We start from the raw sequence: 19,891 nt of genomic DNA, 5'->3' as shown, positions 1-19,891 counted from the left end.
AGCTGTAGCTTCCTCCTCTTGGATATTCATAGCCTGAGACTTCTCACCTCCCAAGGCCTCCTACTGAGACTAGATGATTCTTTAGCCACCCCTGTGATGTACGTAATAAATGCACTAAGGCTATGATTGCTACAAACATGGCCATTCCAGCAGAGGGACCGTGACCCCCCACCCATCCCCTCTTTCCTTGTCAATGTATGTCTATAATTTCTATAGTGTCTGCCATTTCTTCATTCCCTCACTGCCCCCAGCTAGGATTCTGGAGCCCAGCTTATGTGTAGATTAGGTCATATAAGCCCATAAGCATATCAAAACATATTTTAAAAAGCAGGTCTGAGAATTTATGGACCACGTCAGATCAATAAAAGGAGCAATACCCTGACCTAGACCCCATGAAGAGGAGTGCCACTAACAGTGCAATGGTAGTGACCACACTGGCCTGTCATTCCACCCAGTATGTTGGTCAAGGGATCTGTAAGCAAAAAACCTCAAAATGTTGCCAGGTCTTCAGCTCAACTCTGTGCACTAATATAGGGCCTACTTGAATTTCCACATATCTGTTCATCCATTCATCTGTCCAGACACAGTTTTGCACTGTACCTGCACAATTTTGCCATCCTTTGTGTGAGACAGCTTCCATCTGCACCTTGGTTATATTGGCTCAACTCAACTCTAAGGTTCTCTTCACCCCTGCAAGTCTACAGCCAGTGTTCATGCTTTAATAGGTCACCAACTGAGTTCATTTATAATCTTTCCAACCACTGCAGTGACTATGCATTTGTATCAGCTGTCAGCTTCCAATAATGACTCTTTAACCTTTGGTATCTATTCTGTAATCAATGTACCAATGTGTGTGTGTGTGTGTATGTGTGTGTGTGTGTGTGTGTGTGTAGATAAATAGATGGATGGATTAAAGAAAAAGAAAGAAAGAAAGGAAGGAAGGAAGAAAGAAAGAAAGAAAGAAAGAAAGAAAGAAAGAAAGAAAGAAAGAAAGAAAGAAAGAAAGAAAGGTGGGTGGATGATGATAGATAGATAGATAGATAGATAGATAGATAGATAGATAGATAATAGATAGATGATAGATAGATAGATAGATAGATAGATAGATAGATAGATAGATAATGATGATGATGATAGATAGATGATAGATAGATAGATAGATAGATAGATAGATAGATAGATAGATAATGATGATGATGATGATGATGAAGATAGATAGATAGATAGATAGATAGATAGATAGATAGATAGATAGATAGATAGAATTGGAATTATTGTCAAATGGCAACTAACAATAGTGATGTGGCTTGAGAATTTATTATTATTCATTAAATACTGACACAGTAAAAGAATTTTTTTAAGGTGCATCTCTTTCCTCTTTGAATGTGGAATAGTAAGGGGCAACTGAGACCAGGAGGCAAGAACACAGCCTTACTGGGCTCTGATGCAATATGGGCAGCTTGGAGGGTGCATTTATGTCCCTCAATAACTATAATGTTGCATGACAGGTTATAGGCCATGGGAGAAAACCTGATATTACTTTGCTAAATAGACAGAATAGCAAATCAATGCCTAATGAGTTATTTTTATATTATCATGTATTATTTTTATATTATCATCCCAGCCCTCATCAGAGCTCATATTTGCAGTAGATGCAGTTAATGGAGACCCACAACTAGCCAAATTGCAGAGACCAAAAGGCTACAGAATATTCAGTCCTAAACGGGAGGAACATCTAGATCATCTCCTGTATTCCCAAGGATCAGGGATCATTGTGGAAAAGGGGCATAAATATTTTGCTGGGTAGTTTAATGTCAACTTAACACAAATTAAAGTCACCTAAGATGAGGGAACCTCAATTAAGAAAAATTCTTCCATAAATTGGGGCTGTAGGCAAGCCTTTAAGGAGTTTTTCTTAAAGATTGATGTAGGAGGACCCAACCCATTGTGGGTGGTATCCCTGGACTGGTGGTGGTCCTGAGCTCTATAAGAAAGGAGGCCGAGCAAACCATGGGGAACAAGTCAGTAAAGCAGCACTCCTCCATGGTCCTACATCAGCTCCTGCCCCCAGGTTCCTGTCCTATTTCAGTTCCTGTCCTGACTGCCTTCAGTGATCAGATTATAAATATCAAAGCATTAGCCAAATAAACTGTTTCCTTTCCACATAACTTTTGGTTATGGTATTTCATCATAGCAGTAATAACCTAAACTATGAAAAAGATAGACTAGCAAGAGGTAATAGATAAGTACCAGGAAATAGTGTCCTTGGGACAGAACAGAGCAGTTGCACTATGAATTTACAGTGGTTATGACAGCATCCACAAGTCCCATGCAAACTCAAGCCAGACCAAATCCCAGTATGATGAGTAGTTAGGCATGAAATCCCATGCCTAGCTGAGGTGCTCCTGACATTGTGAGATGCTTAGAAAGGGAGAGAAGAGATCGTTTTCTTTAAGAGTGTAGTATCTGGTAAGTCAGCCAAGTTCCAGTGGAAGGCTGTGCATCTGAGAATATATGGGCAGCACAGATTGAACTTGATGGGTTAAAAAAAAAAAGTATACAAAATTGAGTAGGTAGGTAAAGGAGTGTAGGACCTTGGAGGAGTTTGGAGAGGAGATGAATATATCAATACACATTTTGCAAAATCCTGAAAGAATTGATAAAAGAGGAAAATATTAATGCAGACTGGTCAAGTGAAGAATGGAATGGATAGGATGTGGGTCTTGATGACTATCGATTAGAAAATTTAGTACTTAAAATATTATAACAATTTTCTACTCACAGGTATGTTTGCTGTTCATGTATTTATGACATGGGTCTTCATCTGACACGTGAGGCTCTGTGATAACAAATTACTTCCCTCTGTGTGATGGAGTTACTTGCTACTGTTGAAAATTCATTTCTTTACCTACCAAACAGTTCATGCTATTCTAGAAAAGGACAAAAGATAATGAAAGGACTCAGGAGCTTCCCAGTCTCACCAAGGTTCTAACCGGGCTTCCCGCAAACCTTTTGTCAGTCTCCCCTTCCTTTGTGGTTTAACCTCCTTCTACATAATTAAGATCCAGGAAGCTGCAACAGCAAAAAAAAAAATCTCATACTATGTTAAATCCGAGGATTTAACATCTGAAATGTATACAAAGGCCTTTTAAGAGGTGCTGGTGATTTTCACACTTCTCCCAACACCTAGGAGGTGTTGCATCCCATTGGTGAAATAGGTCGGTCTTTGATTTACGGATACTACATGGATGCTGTAAGTCCATTTGGACCTTGTGTTCAATTTAGATTTCCTATTTCATTATGGCCTCTCTACTGACATTAACCTGATCCAAACTTTGATCTATTCCAGAAATTCTCTGAGATTTCAATATATTTATATAGGAAAGTGCCCACAACATAAGGATGGCTCCCAGATGTTGAGACACTGAACGGAGGCGCTCTGACTGTAGACTAATGATGAAGTCTAGCAGGGACCATTGCAAGGACAAGGCCTTTGTTATGCAACAAGATTGCCATTGAAGGTACAATCAACTAAATGGTTGATTCAATAATGTAGTTAGATTTGAAAAGCTGTTTATTTTTCTTACATATTCCCAATATCTAACTGAACTAGCAAATATAATATCCAAAATAGATTCCCTGCCTACCTCAGGATTGTAAGAACAAAATGTCTGTCACAAAGAGACACATAATGGCAATGCCTAGGCAGGGACTTGAATGCTCAAGAAAGAAAGAAATGACTACTTCTTAGGACTTCAGAAACTGAAGTCCTGGTCAGCATAAATTAGTTATCTTCCTAATCCCCAAACTGCATTCATGTTTATAGTTTCTTTTAAAAAATCTAAAGTTTGATAAACTATAATGTTTTTATGAGTCTCCATAGTGGCATTTCTATATATGCTACAGCAAATTTCCTGAGAAAATTATTATTATATTAATCAACAGTGAGTCATTTATAATTATAGTTCGGCATCTTTTATTTTTAAAAAGATCTACTTTCATTTGTATCATGACCTAAGCTTATTTTTTGCTTAAATTTCACATCATAATTCAGAACAGGAAATTCCACTGGAAAGTTGTTTTTTAAACAAAGAATTTTGTTTCCAAAAAGAGAAAATGAGAGAACAAATGGGCACAATAATGCCAATAATTACATGCTGCATGATTTTTATAACCAAGCCATTTTTTTACAGCTGCTCCTGTGGGTGGGATAAAATATTTGAACACATTTTCAAACCAGTTGGTAATTTATTGAATATCAGTAATCTTTATGGCAGGTTGAATTTTAGGATTTGTGGTCGATCTATTTGTAGCGGAAATCAAAAGGGCACGAACAAGCTAGCATTCTGCTTTCTGCCTGATCCAGCTATAAGCCACTTCCACAGGACTGTAGGCCTCTAAGAGAAAAAAAGTTGGTGGGGGAAAAAAACAACTGCAAGAGAAAAAGAAAAGAATGTGCATGGTTCCTGAAAACAGAGTTCAATACCTACTGACCACCAAAAAAAAAAAATTAAAATCTGTTTGTTTAAAAAAGAAGATTCGGGCAACCTCATCTGACTAAGCCTCAGATCGATTTGATCAAATAACCCACTCACCTAAAACACTAAATGAACCTGGAATCTAGCAAGAATGAGTGTCACCATTTCCCCCTTCCCTCTAAGGAACGTCATCATTACCTCTTCTGCTTTAATGACACTACTGGAAAAATTAGATGAGGAGACGAGTTACATAATAAAAAGGTTAAATTTCCACTCTAGCTGTTTAATCAAAGATACTGTTATGGTCACAATAGGGCAGCAACTCCTAAAATGATTCCGTCATTAACATCGGAATTCAAGAAAAAGTTTGTAAAAATTTGCAAAAATATTTCACTATCATATTTAAACAATAGAAATTGATCAGACAGATAAGTCACCAAGAAAGAACAAGTGTCATACTCTCTGGATCACCAGTTATCTCTTGAGAAATTGTCTTCATTTTAAACACAACAGGTCAGTTTTCAGCGTGGCAGTACTTTTGTTAAACTCAAAGAGAAATGCTATTTTTCTGAGTCCATAGGATCTATAAACCAAGGGCTTGACTGTCATCATCTTGCCTAGTGAGATCTATACAAAATAACCACACTATTTATTGGAGACATGACACAAGGACTACAGAAACAGACATCAGAGAAAGTAGCCAAGAATGTTTCTGTGTCTCTGTCTCTCTGTCTCTGTCTCTTTCTATCTCTGTCTCTCTGTCTGTCTCTGCCTCTGTCTATCTCTATCTTCTCTGTCTCTCTCTATCCTCCTCTGTCTCTTTCTCTCTCCCTCTCCCCCCCACCCCACCGTGTGTATGTATGTATGCCATTACTATGGAAACTTGGCAAAAGTTAGTAAAATTACTATGGACCCATAGGGAATGACTTTCAAAGAAGGGGAAATAGGACACCCCTGGTATCCTAAAAAAGTCTAAAGGGAATGATGAAACATGAAGGGTTGGTTACACTGAGGTGGAGTAGAGGGTAGTAAAAAGGAGCAGAAAGTATAAATAATACAAAAGACATTTCCAAAAATACATATTGAAATTTCTCTTCTGCCAGGTTTCTTGCTAGCCCCATAATGGCTCCCTTGATCAAAATATTTCTTTCCTTGCTCTCATCTCTGTCCTTCTTCAATCTCAACTATCCCATTTCTTCCAGTTCTCCTTCCCCTCCTTCTCTTCCCCCTTTTCGTTCCACCCTCCCTTCTCCCTCCACCCAATTTTGTCAGGCGATCTTGTCTATTTCCCCTTTCCAGGTGGATCTATGTATGTTTTTCTTAGAATTCACCTTGTTACTTAGCTTCTTATCTTATATGATGAACTATAGGCTCAATATCCTTTGCTTTATAGCTAGTATTCACTTATGAGTGAGCATATACCATGTTCATCTTTCTGGGTCTGGGTTATCTCACTCAAGATGTTTTTTTTCTAGTTCTATCCATTTGCATGCAAATTTCAAGATATCATTTTTTTTTACCACTGATTAGTATTCCATTGTGTAAATGTGCTACATTTTCTTTATCCATTCTTTGGTTGAGGGACATCTAGGTTGTTTCCAGGTTCTAGCTATTACAAATAATGCTGCTTTGAACATAGTTGAACAAATGTCCTTATAGTATGATTGAGCATCCTTTGGGTACATATGTGCCTAAGGGTGGTATTGCTGGGTCCTGAGGTAGATTGATTCCTAATTTTCTGAGAAACCACCATACTGATTTTCAGAGTGTCTGTGCAAATTTGCATTCCCACCTACAATGGAAGAGTGCCCCGCTTACTCCACATCCTCTCCAGAATAAGCTATCATTGGTGGTTTTGATCTTAGATATTCTGACTGGTGTAAGGTGGTATCTCTGAGTCATTTTAATTTGCATTTCCCTGATGGCTGAGAATGTTGAACATTTCCTTAAGTGTCCTTCAGCCATTTGAGATTCTTTTGTTGAGAATTCTCTGTTTAGTTCTGAACCCCATTTTTAATTGGATTATTTGGAATTTTGATGTATAATTTCTTGAGTTCTTTATATATTTTGGAGATCAATCCTATGTTTGATATGGAGTTGGTAAAGATCTTTTCCCATTGAGTAGGCTGCCTTTTTGTCTTATTGACTCTGTCCTTTGACTGTAGCTAAGACCCCAAGCAATAGAGAAGAGGGTGCCTGAACTGGCTTTGCCCTGTAGTCATATTGATGAATATCTTAAATGTCATCATAGAACCTTGAGCCAGCATGATGGGAACACCCACTGAAACAGTTTACCTGAGCTAATGGGAGCTCACCAACTCCAGCTGAACAGGGAATAAACCAACATTGGTCCAAACTAGTCCCTCTGAATGTGGGTAACAGTTATATGCCTGGGGCAGACTGCAGGGCCACTGTCATTGGCACCAGGATTTATCCTTACTTCTTGAACTGGCTTTTTGAGAACCTATTCTCTTTGGATGGATACCTTGCTAAGCCTAGATATAGTAGGGGGGCCTTGGACCTTCCGCAAAACAATGTGCCTTACCTTCTCTGAAGAGTGGAGGGAATGGGAAGAGGGGATGGAATAGGGACTGGAATTGGTATGTATAATGAAAAAAAAAGATTGTTTATTTTCTTTTTTAAAAAATATAAAATAACATTTTTTTTGGTATTTTGAGACAGGGTTTCTCTGTAGCTTTGGTGCCTGTTCTGGAACTAGTTCTTGTAGACCAGGCTGGCCTTGAACTCACAAAGATCCACCTGCCTCTGCCTCCCGAGTGCTGGGATTAAAAAGACAATAAAAAAGAAAATTAAAAAAAAACCATATTGAAACCTAATACTGTAGAAGCCTCCACATATATGGATAGAATGAGACAGTTAAAATGGAATTACTCAATAATAGAACAGTAATGTCCCCCACTAACACCAGAGAGCAACCAAAATAAAAAAAAAAAAATCCCAATACCAGAAGCATATTACTTCTTTTGGAGCTTCTAGATAATGAGATCCCATTAACTCTCTCATTATTCTCGGTTACCCTTCAGGACTTGATGATAAGACACTTTTGCTAAAGACATGACAGGTTTGATTCATAGTACGCAATAAATTTAAGCTGGTATGAACCTAAAGCTTTCATTCCTACTGGCTAATATTCATGGTTCTGCAAGATGCTATGCATGCTACCAGAGGATAACAGTAATCAAAAATTAAACCCAACTGTGACCTATGCAAGCTGCATCAGTGACAGTCCTAGAAAGGTATGCCCACTGGTATAATAGTGGCACAAACCTCATGGTAGCAACCAACCACTTTCTGCTTGGATTGAGGAGCCATGTCAAAATATGAAGCTCATACCTAGCACCATTATTGAGAATGAAACTATATCAAGTTAGGTCATAAGCCCTAGGGGAGAATCTACTACTTCTATACTGCTAAATGGACTTAATATTAAACCAACTCCTAATGACTTATTGTTATGCCTATAGAAGCATCAATTTTCAATAGACAGTGATTAACACCGTGTTCCACAGTTAAGCAAGGAGCAATGAATAAGAAATTGTGGAATTTTAAACACTAAAGGAATACCCATATCACAAGTCTCTGCCAAGGTTCAGGAACCATCAATGAAGAGGAGTAGGAAAAGCATAAGAGTCATAGGCAATGGAGTACTACATATTCAGAACACAGGAAAGTGACCTCACATAAGATCTTACATATGGTTTGTGGTTGTGACAACATGCACAAACCCTATAAAAGCTCAAATTAAATCTTCACCACATAGAGAAGGAGGTAAGGCATACAACCCTATCACTAACCATGGATCAATTGACAATTGTTGGGTACTGGGAAAGAAACAGTCAGTTTTCTCTATGAGTATAGCCCTTGATAAACCAAAGAGGTTCTAGTAGAGTATCACACATCGATGAAAGTTTTGAATAGCACTGATTGGTCCTAAAGGACTAAGAAGAAAGGATCTATATGTCTTTTTATGTGTGCATGCACATGTGTAATACATATTGTTGTTATATACCTATAATATGGGATTCCCTGCTGTATGCTATGAATATGTTTTATTACCATTGGTTAATAAAAAAGATGCTTTGGCCTATGGCAGAGCATAATATAGCAAGGTTGGGAAACTAAACTGAACGCAGGAAAAAAGAAGGTAGAGACAGGCAAATGTCATGTAGTCACCCTAGAAGCAAAAGGTAACAAGCCACAAGCCTCGTAAAATATAAAATAATAGAAATGGGTTAATTTATTTGTAAGATCTAGCTAGGAATATGCCTGAGCCATTGGTCAAACAGTGATATAATTAATATAGTTTTGTGTGGTTATTCAGGTGTGGGTAGCTGGGGAAAAAAAAAGCACAGTCTTCATTTACACAGATATATATGGTACTTATATGTGTGTGTGTGTGTGTGTGTGTGTGTATGTAATAATAATATTTTTTAAAGAGGCCATGAAATTGAGAGGCTTGGTGTTAGGGTGGGGCACTAGAGGAATTGGAGAGAGAAAAGGGAGTAGTTTTCTTAACAAACTTTCAACAGCATTATTTTTCTAATTTCCTCATGGATTATCTTCTTTCCCTCATTTATTTATAGTGATATTTTATATATTCTCAGAAATTCTTAGCTGATGTGCTAAAACATGGCTTTCAAGGCCATAAAATTATTTGATGTGCGGAAATTTTTACTTTTGTGTGTAGTTAAAATTATGAGCATTTTCTCTTGTAGTATTGATTTTGTGGCTGCCTAAGAAAGAAACCTACATGAAATTCTAAAGGATATTCACTTAAAGAACATTCTAAGTATTTTTTTTTTTTTGTGATTGAATCCTTGAATTCATCTAGGGCTGATTTTGGTCTGTAAGAAAAATTTTGTCTATTATAAAAATTTACTAAGGTAATTTTAATATTAATTACTAAGATAATTTTAATAATAATTACTAAGGTAATTTTAATAATAATTTTGAAAATAATTTAAAATAAGAATGAAAGACAGTTTTACATACAAGGTAGATGTCAGTCAGTTTCACACAGATTCTCAGTCTCCTCAGAATACCTGAGAGACCAAATGCCATTCTACAGCAATGAGCCATCCAGCAACTCAGTTGACTTACTGAACTGGCCTGACTTCAGAGAAGAGCCTTGGAATCTACCTGCTGATACCTACCTAGAAGGCACACTGAAAAGACAGAAGGAGGTACCAAATGTGAACTGCTTAGCTCTAGCCCTGACTAACATGGTAAGTCTCCCACACCACCCAGAAAGTCAAAGGCTGAGTGCCTCGGTGGTTGTCCATCCAGGATAGCTTTCTCACCCTGACTGAAGACATCATAAAAAATGGCACCTCCTCAAAAGCCACATGGAAAGGCAGGTGGGTTACCAGGGTCACAAAGCCAAGGAAATATTCTTTTTAAATTGAAATTGCTGCAGTAATAGGAAGAGAAATCATGCCAGGATCATAGGTGCCCATTCTGTTTTGATGTTTGTATTATCAGTGTGTAATCACAGATCCTCTGTTTCTTGGAATTTCTGGGATTCAATGCTTAATGATTTCTGACCCAGAAAAGTCCATGAGAAGTCCTGGTCTTCTCTTCCCCCCATGCCCCCTTCCAGTCTTCACTCTCCATCTTGTATTGCCAGTTTGCTTTGCACAATTCTGTTAAATTATCTAACATCATAATATGACCCATAAGTAATTGTATTCTTAAGAATTGTTCTTATCCAGTGTTGAATATCTAAAAGCTTACCTAGCTCCTGGAAATATTACTGACTTCTCCTCTTTTACAATGCAGCAACCTCTGAGGACAAAGTCTCGAAAAGATTAGAAGATTATGAGGAATATCTGACCTTCAATATTTAAGAAGTCTGTGTACATGCACATAAATGTGAGCATGAACACATATGTATATACACAAGAGAAACTTTGGCTTTTATTTTTATCAAATATCAGTTGAGTTTTATGTCTGCCCAATTCTTGATATTTTCATGATCAAAATACCTCTGAATTTCTCCATTATTTGTAGTTGAGGGTTATATAGAAAGTTAGTAGTTTAAGAGTGTTAACAAATTTAAAAGTAGAGAGTTAAGTCTTAAAGTGTAACTCATTGATATAGCACTACTAACCTAACATCCCAGCTTCTATCACCCACACGTGTACACACAGGCATGCACACACACACACACACACACACACACACACTCATTGCAGAAGATTCCCTCAGCCAGTTTCAAGAAAGATCAAGCCTCCTACATATACCTACAACTTCCCTGCCTTGCAAGTTCTGTCATTAACTTCTTTGGAAACATGTTTCCAGGAACCATTGGGCTAGATGGTGAAACCAGCTGGGAATTATTTGCTTCATTGACAGGAGAGGAAGGTGGGGAAATCTCCCAACTGAAGCATTGCCTCATGGCCTGCGTGGTTACTTGGGATTGTCATCCGGACAGTTTCAACTGGTTGGTAAGGAAGAGGAATGTTTCTCAGTTTCCATGCTTGTGCAATGCAATTTCAAAAGCAAATGGGAAAAGCCTCTGTGCTTGTTCAGCACAGAAACCCAAGCTCCTGCAAAAATCTATGGGCCTATGACAAGGTTGAAAATGTACGAAATGTCATGGATACTGATAAAAATGACACAGGGCTTGTTCTCCATGGTTTGCCTTCAACAGTCAGCACCTAACACTGAGTGCACAGAGGGAAGCAGAAATGACACCCGCACAGTAGGGCATAGGAACAGTAAGGGAGGACGTAGTGCAGATGAAGTGAGAGAAAGACACTTGGGTGTGGGTACTGCCCGGGATTGCCACTGCCGAGATAGGAAATGAAGAGGCCCCCGGAGTGGGGTCTGGTGGAACAGGCCTTCCCATTTGTCTCAAATAACATGTGCCCACATGTGCAGGCAGGAAACCGAATTGTTCAGAAGTGAGAGGTGACAATCCTGCTAAATGCTGTTTACTCAATATGGAATGAAAAAGAGACAGTTCTGGTCATGCCAGGAATTCCCTGCTTAAATTCTTCATCTCGCTCTGCTGTGTGGCCTGAGATGTACAACATCTAGTCATGGCCAGACCAGACACCTCTGTGACTTAGGATTACTGGGCAGGCACAGACACTGTGACCTAATGAGCAAATGAGCCTCTGTGGGAAGGAACTGAATTGAATGAGAACCAGACCCCTGTGTCCTCCCTGTGACCCTCCGTTAACCCAGCCCCCTTCATTCTCACCCCAACCCTCCCCATCTCACTCTCCTCCCTGTTTCCATTTCCAGAGTCTCAGCAAGTAGCCCATTTAAATAAATTCAGAATTCTGTCATATCTCATTCTTCTCTAGAAAATTCAACCAAAAAGAAAATTAAAAGAAAGATATGGGAGAAATGTTGTAAATTTTGTTGTCTGGAGAGGCTGTCCAGTTTGGTCTTAGACCAGATGCTTTAGTGATTCTTGACACCTTGTTAGAAAGGCAGTTTAGATATCAGGCATCTCTACCATTGAATAAGAATCTCTATTTCATAAATTAGCACACAGTATTTTCAGATACTTATAAGGTACAAACAAATATTTAATACATAACATATAGTGGTCAACTCAGAGTAATTAGTATTACCCCTGACTCAAACATTTAGAATTTCATATTTATCACTCATCTTTCATGAGTAACCATTAGCTGCCAAAAACTTCTTATGGAGGACTGATGGTGTTGACTGACTCAGTCTTATACAGGTCTTGTGCATAAGACTGTGGCTTATTAGGCATAGTTTCTGTGGGCTCATGGTTGCAACAGCCATGTCATTTCCAGATGACATTGGTCCATAGCATTCTTCCTATCCTCTGGCTCTTGTGTTTTATCTCCTCCTTTCTTATGTAAACAGTCATATATTCTCAGCATTTTGACTAGTTATGTGTTTCTGTATTAACTATCACAGAAATTTTCCTAACCAAATCCAGGAACCAGCACTAATCTATGGATATAAACAAAACAAAAACCATAAGGCAATTTGGCACCACATCCATTTAGCAAAATAATGGTAACTGGTTCTCTACTAAGGATTGTGACTGCTATAGCCATAAACATTTACCCAGGTTTATAGAACATACATGACTTCTCTCCTTTGGAGTGGGCCTCACATCTAATCAGAAAGCAGTTGGCTGACCCTTTGACAATCATGCCACTATTACACCAGTGCGCACATCTTGGTGTTGGCTCTCAGGATTCACAGTTGGGTAAGGATTTGTTTACTTTTCTCTTCCAGTGGATTACACATACATTCTGGCACCATTAAGCTACCCAGCAAAGAAGAAAATTCATACTCAGTTCCAACATGATTTTTCTATGTTCTGAAAGAAAACATGTGATATGTTTAATATTGAGCTCTCACCATCTAGTTATGGTGGGGAGCAAAGAGTGAAACCACTTATAGTTCCTATGTGCTGAAACAATTCAAATTCTTCTAGCTGTCTCAAAACACGTGGTACCTCCAGGCAGACTATAATCTACTTACTATACTATAGAATGTTTTATTGCACTGGAAACAATTCTTCCTATGTGACGGCATTGTCTCATATCTTGTCCCTTCACTTCTAATGCCTTAATGTCCAGTATTGTACTTTATATTTCTATGAAATCAACTTTGATTTTTACCTCCCACAAATGAGAACAGTAGCAACTGTATTCTTGTACTTGTGTTATTTTACTAGCATAATATTAAAGTTCACATATGACATGTCTTCCACAGATGCATGCGGTTGTTCTTGGGCTTTAGCCACTGTTTGGGGAGATTGTAGAGCCAAGAAGGGCCTAACTGAAGTGTGGCACTGAGAAAAGTTCCTAGTAACCAGAACATCTCCAGGGTTGTAACTTCCTTCCTGTAAGTCTTTCCCACAATGGCTAATTGCTATCAAACAAGCTACAACCACTTCTATTTTCATCTCTTACTCTCAGAGGTCCTCGAACTGACTATGTAGCCATATAAACAATAACAGGAAATGTAAAGGAAACCTAAAATTATCTCTGTTTTTTATTTGATCAATCAATTTTCTATTATGGTGGCAAAATAGCTAAGAAAATAATCTCATAAGGCAGAAAGTGTTAGGGCTTGGGAGCAGCTCGGTGGAAGAGCACCCAGGACCACAAAGGAAAATCACAAGAAGGAATCATTTATTGGTATTGATGTATTTAAAAGGCCCATTCCATAATCACTTGGTTCCATTACATTTGGGTCCTCTGGTAACTCAGTTGATTGTATTGAGAACCTGAGACTAAGGTGACCTTGTCACCTCATGATATAGGAAGGGTCAAAGGTCCCAATATCCCCTTTAGGTGATTTCCACAATCTCATAGCTTCCTTCCTAAGGCCCAACCGTCTAAATACTTCCATGCTTCTCAATAATGCCATGTGCTATAGAATAAACTATCGACACATGAGCCTTTAGGGACGTCTAAGGTCAAAAAGTATTCCCACTAATAGTGTTACTCTCGCATTGCAGCATCATCCGTGAGCATGGTAAAATGCAAGATTCTGGGTCCCACCTAAGCCTACTGCATCTACATTTTAACAAGTTCTTTCTCTAAATGATATGGGAGTACACATTAAAGTACAAGGAAATGATGCGATCATATATCCTATTCAGTGTTAGCAATATATTTATTGGTCAACTGAACACATTCTATTCTAGTAGAGTAAGCCAAACAATATGCAGTAAGGGCATTTATTTACTCCTCTTGATTTATGTTTTCCTGCTCCTCTAATCCACTTCTAGTGACTTGTGAGGAGAGTGAAGCAAGCATTGAGTACTCTGCCCATCCACAAACTGTGACCAGGTAGAACTTACCCCAACCAGGTGCATGAGCCAGGCCCAAGATAGAAACAACGGTTCCTTCTTTTATTCTGCTTAAACATCACAAAACAACAACAAAAGATCATTCCTGCTATGACTTCTCTGACTTAGTAAGACTGTAGAAGTCACAAATCTTAAAGAGAAACCTATAAATAAATTGAGATTAAATTTTACTATTTTAACTTCATCAAACCTTCCTCTTTAAATGTAAAAGTCTAACTTTCTGGTTTGTTAATGGCATGTTGTGCTAAACTACAGTGATCTGATATGTCAGCCCTATGTTTATGATAGTCAAATAAACACATTGTTACTATTTGATGTAGAAATTATTTGGTGGCATTAAGTAGCCATGTGTGTTAATGCTTTTGACGCTCTAGTTATTGGTTACCCAGTTAGGTGCTTCAAATTACACTCATGCTTTGCAACAGGATTCTGATGTCTTCTTCTGTGTCCAACCACTAACAATACAGTATGGATATTTTCTCCTTCACCTACACCCATTAAACCCAAAACACAGTCTACAGTCTCAGAGTATTTGTGTCTACTTGCCCATTTTCAAGCCATTTTTGTAGGATGAGTAGTAATTCTCGGAATTTCTAGCCTAAGAAAATGAATTGCAAGCAAGTTTATTTGCAGGGAGAGACTAAGCATTGATTTTTCTCCAGGCTTCTGTTTACAAGAATAAAGAAACATTGTAAACACTAAGCAATATCCTCCAAAACCCTGGAGATGGAAGATGAAGGAAGGGGCTGCCTCTGAATTTCTAATGGACCACATTTGGTGTTCTGGTCAATATCTGCCAGTATTAGTCATCTCTACAAGTACACGTGATTAACAAAAGGGCTCAATTTAGACAAATATGTAAAAGCCATTGGCTAGTTCATAAAAGACATCTCCAAGGATTTCCTGTAACTCATGGGCAATACTTTGAAATGAGAACAAAGAATCCGTATTGTGCAAGCTGGAAGAAACTGAATTGGGACTTAATAGGAAAATATTTAAAAATAAAAGCTAATAAAATCTTGAGAAACTGACTGGTTCAAATCAGCTTGTACAACCTGTGTTTTCTGCAACATGGGGCACCAAAAATGTAAGATAGATGAAAAAAGACACTCTCTTAAAAATAGCATTCTAGAATGTGGCACCTTCCCAAAAAAGCAAGATTGGTTGACTATTCATTATTACCATTTATGTGAGGAACACTGAAGAAAAAACATACAAAGTAATTCACACCACCTGTATCAGCTTTGGATTCATGTATATTCAAAACCTTCTTCAGGTGACATGAACTCACAGTTGGATATTGAGTTCAAACTGATCATACTCAAGCAGTTTGTCTTATTTCAATTCACTGAAGAAGACAAGAGTGTTGCTCTGGTTTGAGTCAAAAGCAGGAAGATGTTGATGCTATTTATAATTGGGTAAAAAGAAAAAAAGAATCAAGTAGACATAAGCTTAATCATAAGGAGAAAGAGGATGTTTTCTTCTGGGTCGCATTTCTAGTTCCTTAAACTACCCAGTCATGTTATAGCAAAATTGGAAATGTCATCTCTCTTCATGGAAATCAAATTATTTCACAAAGTATGATGTGGAAATTTAACAAATCTCTATTAATATCTCTCCAACTGAAAGCATGCTGCTGTATTCTTCAAGGTAATCTTTTCTGAGGCAGAAAGTCAGCTGTTCAATCTTTCACAATAGCTTCCATAAAACAAAACACCAAACAAGGAAAACTAACCAAGGAGTTGAAAGACTTCTATAGTAAAAACTTTTAAAACACAGAAAAAAGAAATGAAAGAAGATACTAGAATTTGGAAAGATTCCCCCATCCAAGTTCATGTATCAGCAAAATTGCTGTGAACTTGGCTGCGCTACCTAATGTAATCCACAGGACTCAAAACAATCTGAATCAAAACCCCAATGACATCATCACAGTACTAGAAAAGGAAGTTATAGGACCCATATGAAAACACAGAAATACCCTGAATTGCCAAAGCAGCCTTAAGAACAAAGCGGGGTGTGCCACACATCTTATTTCAAATTGTGCTACAGAGCCATAGTGACAAAAACAGCATGGCCGCAGCACAGAATAGACGTGTACCAACAGCATAGAACTAAAAACCACTCAGCAACAACCAAGATGTCAAAAATATACGCTATATAAAAAGGCAACCTCTTCAACAAGTATGATGAGAATATTGGAGATATATATATATATATATATATATATATATATATATATATATGATAATAAAACAATATTTGTCTCTCTCACCCAGGACAAAAACAATTGAAAACGAATTTTAAAAAAAATGCTTCATGTAAAATCTGAAACCATAAGATTGGCAAGGGAAATGTTTTAAGACATACATATAGGCAAGGGCTTCCTGGAAAAGACTCCCAGAGCTCAGCAATTAGTTGCAGACATTACAAAAGCGATCATGTGAAACTTATATACAGAAAAAATAACTATCAGCGAGTAAAGTAGCAAGCAGTCTGCAAAATGGGAGTAAATATTTACTGACTATGTTGGCAAAAGATTAACCTAAAATCTGTAAAGAACTCCAAAAAGTAGAAACCAAAAGCCAAACACCCTGAGTTTCTCGTCCAAATAACTCTAGAGACCACCATGAGTCACTTCAGAAGCACAAACTCAAGAGAGTCTCAGAGCTACCTGAAAGTAACAAAGGCACAATAGCCATTTCGGACTCCCAGGGTTCCGGGGCTCTCTCTCACTTTTATGTGGTCATTTAGCTTTGAGCTTTTTAAGAGACATCCATGCTGATTTCTATGAACTGGTTTCTATAGTCATCAGCAATATTCTTCTGTTTCCCACACCAGTCATTTTCTCTCTTGTTTTCCACCACTTTGAATGTGGTGAGAAGGAATCTCATTCATCCACATAGAAAAAATGAAATTGTCCCATTTCCTGGAAAGTAGAAGAATGGAGATTATTCTCCTAAGTATACCAGACTTAGGAGACAAAGTCTCATGGGTTTTCTCACATGCAGATGCCAGAATTTAAGTTTTCTATAACTGCAGTCTGTACTGGGAGGGTAACTGTGAAAAAAAAATGAAACCCGAGAAGGTAAATAGAAGTATTAAGGGCAGGATGAGGAGAGGAAAGCGAAAGGAAAAATGTAATGAAAGTAGAGGGAAGAAGAGGGACGAGAGGAAGGACGGATGTGGAGGGGAGGCAACAAAGTGGATGTGAAAATGCCATAATGAAATACATTGCTTCACATACTAGGTTTTTAATTTAAAACCATCCAGAATAGCTGACTTGCAAAGCCTAAATACTATCAATTTAATAACTGCTTCCCGAACCACAAACTTTGAGTATTTAGCTCCACTTTGCTTCATTGTTCTATGTTAATATGACTACATGGTAGATAACTTGGCTTTAGCATAACCCCCACTATGCATTGTGTACTGCATTTTGGATTTTTTAAAAACGATTTTTCAGGTTACTGAATCTCTCTTCAAAAGTGTCTAACTCGATATTTAAACCAACCATCAAATTTTTCATTCTAACAAATCATAGCTCTCGGTTGTAGAATTTCGAGATTCTTCTGACGTAGACTTTGCTTTTTTAGGAACGCTCTCTTCTTACATTATAATTTATGTTCCTTCTTTTTGCATTTTTAATTTCAAAAAATACTCTTATTCGCTTTCGAATTTTGTTTGAAACTCCAGAATGCTAGCTCTTAAACTTATCTCTTCTGTTGTGTCTTCCTAATGATTTTTTTCTATCATAGTTTATTGGAGTTCATCCTTTGTGAGGATTATAATTTCTGTGAGAACTGTGATTGCCTCTGGTACCATCACATCAAACAACTGATTCAACTGAGCTTCGAGAATTTTATCAGCTTGCTTATTAATCTTTCCCACAAATCCCCAAGGTAAAACCATTCCCACACAGCTTGAGTCCCAGTACCCTAGCTAAGGGAAGTGAGGGAATCAAGGAAGGACACACACACCAGAACCTTGGTACGCTTACTATGTGCCCACATTGAGAGCAGTTGGCTAGTCTCTGTAGGAGGTCTCTGTAGGACCAGTCTCGGTCCATAACCATCTAAGAGAAAGCCACAGTAGCTAATCTTTGCACACACAGCTGCTCATAAACACTCCTACTCTGGCTCCAAAGAGAGCTTCACCTTTCCTTCTGAACCTGGCCCACATGGGTAACAGCTTTGTCAGTTTCCTATAGACCCATTGATCTTGGCGTCCTGCACAGACCCAGCTCATGACAAAACACACGTTTACTCAGGACTTCATTCACTCGGGACACCTTCTCCTCCCTACAGTTTGTGCTCCTACACTCAGCACAAATTTAGTCTTTATGTTATTAATTATGACAAATCTTGCTGCCTTTTGAGTCTTGTGGGTAGAATTTCTTCACTTTATTTCATAGTCACGTCAGTTCTCATGATTATTAGGACAAAGAAAGTAAATTCCTGTTCTCTGTTCTTGTGGGTGAAAGGGACACAAAGAACGCTTCCCTCCACCCTTGACCTGGTTCATGTCCCTTTTGTCCTGGGCTTCAAGGTCTCTCTGTCCCTTCCACACTTGCTTGGGCTTGCCATGGGATTGGCTTTGCCTATTTCCTGTCATGTAGAACACCCCCTTCAATCAGGATACATATTAAGTCTTTAAGGTGGGATGTGTTATATTTAGTTCTCCTAATTTTAGGCAGGCAGACATGTTGTCAGTCATCCTCTGATGTCCTCAGTGTGCTCATGCCTTTCTTGGTGCCTAAAGATACACATGAGTTCATGTAATGGGTCATATTTCAAATTCAGAAATTATTTGGGTTGAGCACAAACAAGTTCATCTCAACTAGTAAAAACCTCACCCTTTTTAGAAGTACAACCACCAACAATTTGTATCTATCTAAAGATAATGTACTTTCCTAACATCTTCCTTGATACATATGTACAAATACATTTGACAAGAACAGAGTAGAAAAGAATGGGAATTATGTAATATATACATAATCACATTAACAAATTCCATACCTGTAGTGCTATGGACTTAGCATTTATAACTCAATGTTTGAATTTATCATTTATGAACCCCAAATAAATTCTTCCTGTGCTTTTGTAGCCATTCACAGATGTGCAGACTGAGGAATATGAGTAGCTCAACAGCCAGGATTCCAGCAGAAACTGCATATAGCTACCTACGTTCTGCTCTTTTGTTTCTGCTCTTGTGCTGTAAGCAAGAGTCTTTCCACTGCCAATCTAATGCCACACATTTTGCATGTTTATGCCTTTTTTGGTGATTTTACTGTTTAAAGGTCCTCTATGAATAGTGGCTAAAGCTGTCCACTGTCCCTAAACACAAGACGGCTATGGGATGTGTCTTCTGAAAAATTATGTATGCATATGTGTTAGCTAAGCTTTATTTGGAAATGAAGTAGGCAGCAGTTTACCATGAGTTAATGCTAAACATATGAATGTATGTATGTATGTGTATGTGGGGGTGTAATTTAAGAATTACTTAAAATAGATTCTGGATTATGCATTGATGAGTTGTTCAAAATGTTATGACCAGAAGCTCAAAGGCCCTGATT

Source organism: Chionomys nivalis, chromosome 13 (assembly GCF_950005125.1).
Source record: "Chionomys nivalis chromosome 13, mChiNiv1.1, whole genome shotgun sequence".
Taxonomy (NCBI): domain Eukaryota; kingdom Metazoa; phylum Chordata; class Mammalia; order Rodentia; family Cricetidae; genus Chionomys; species Chionomys nivalis.
The sequence above is the reverse complement of the archived record's forward strand: the minus strand, read 5'-3'. Positions refer to the sequence as shown.